This window comes from Suncus etruscus, chromosome 16 (genome assembly GCF_024139225.1).
Source record: "Suncus etruscus isolate mSunEtr1 chromosome 16, mSunEtr1.pri.cur, whole genome shotgun sequence".
Classification (NCBI taxonomy): domain Eukaryota; kingdom Metazoa; phylum Chordata; class Mammalia; order Eulipotyphla; family Soricidae; genus Suncus; species Suncus etruscus.
In genome coordinates this window covers 52,527,014-52,528,315 of record NC_064863.1, presented here as the reverse complement: position 1 = coordinate 52,528,315, position 1,302 = coordinate 52,527,014, and the positions used below count along the sequence as shown (strand labels likewise).

Below are 1,302 nucleotides of genomic sequence, written 5' to 3'. Positions count from 1 at the left end.
TGGCACTGGATTCATAGCTAGTAATTTGAGATAATGTATTTGCTTACCAGGTGTTAAATGCTTATTTCATTTCATTGACTCTAAACCTGTTGGTTCTTAAAGCTACTCGATCAAGTTGCCTTGAATAATGGTTAAAACCCTAGCATGTTCATAATTTTGCAGACATCTTTTTCAGAATTTCAGTATGCCCGATACTAGAAAAACCCAATCAGAAATCTAAGAACTTAAACCTAACTGGGCAATTCTAGAAATAAAGAGTAGATCATTTAGATCAGCACAGCACATATCTTCAAGTCTCAGAGTATTTTTTAAATTGTGAGAAAAAACTTGAAAGGAAATTAGCACACTATTTTTGTCTGATTTTAATTTAGATGTTCTTTATAGGCCCAAAATAAAATAATAAGTTATATGTTATCTAACTAGGGTAACAGCATGAAAATCAAATTTAAGTGGTCCCATTTTAAGAATAATAAGTCAAGTTTTGAAAGTTAGAAATTCATAGCATAATGCCACAGAGAACATTTGATAGTTCGGGCAATTTGCTGGATGTTTGATAATGTATGAGAACAGTTTAAATTATAGATGCAGTTTAATGACTATTTGCCATATCAAATGGCTAGGCCATAGCAAATATCAGCTATTTACTTATTTTTTCAAAATTCACCAATTTTAGTATGATTGCCATAGAAAATATGTCATTGTTTGCACACAATATGTTGAATATTTAGTTTAACAATAGAGTCTCATAGTCTTTGCCTGAATTTAAGTGTCCCTAAATGTCAATAATTGGAAAGAAAGAAATCATCTTATCTATATTTTAAAAAGTAGCAAAATTTGCTTCTAAAATTAAGTGCCTGTTTTAAAGTAACTGTTTTATCATAAAACTACATTGACAAACCCAATGTCTAAGTCATAGTTGCAGCTTTATCATGTGAAACAAAGTAAATAAACAACTTTTTTACACTGAAAAATATAAAATTCTTCATGAATTTGCATGTCATCCTTGCGCAGGGACCATGCTAATATTCTCTGTATCGTTCCAATTGTAGTATATGTGCTGCTGAAGTGAGCACAAGTAAATAAAGTGTTCTTAACAAAAGTAAGAATTGATTCTATATTATAATCTATTTCCTGCTAAATACAGAAAAATCTATCATTGGTAGAGGTGTGTTTTTTGTTGACCAAAATACTCTAAGCATATTTTAAATGTAAAATTTTGGTAGAATTATTATAAAAATTATATAATAAAATTTTTTCTAATCATATAAATAATATGGCATTATAACAATATTACAAGGAACA

General features: G+C 28.9%; 1 non-coding gene across 1 annotated transcript; it reads right to left on the bottom strand.

Moving 5' to 3' along the window:
• Nucleotides 1-966: 966 nt before the first annotated feature.
• On the bottom strand, nt 967-1,073 carry LOC126033007 (U6 spliceosomal RNA). Its single transcript, XR_007504164.1, has one exon. It is a non-coding gene; the product is annotated as a U6 spliceosomal RNA (small nuclear RNA).
• Nucleotides 1,074-1,302: the final 229 nt, after the last annotated feature.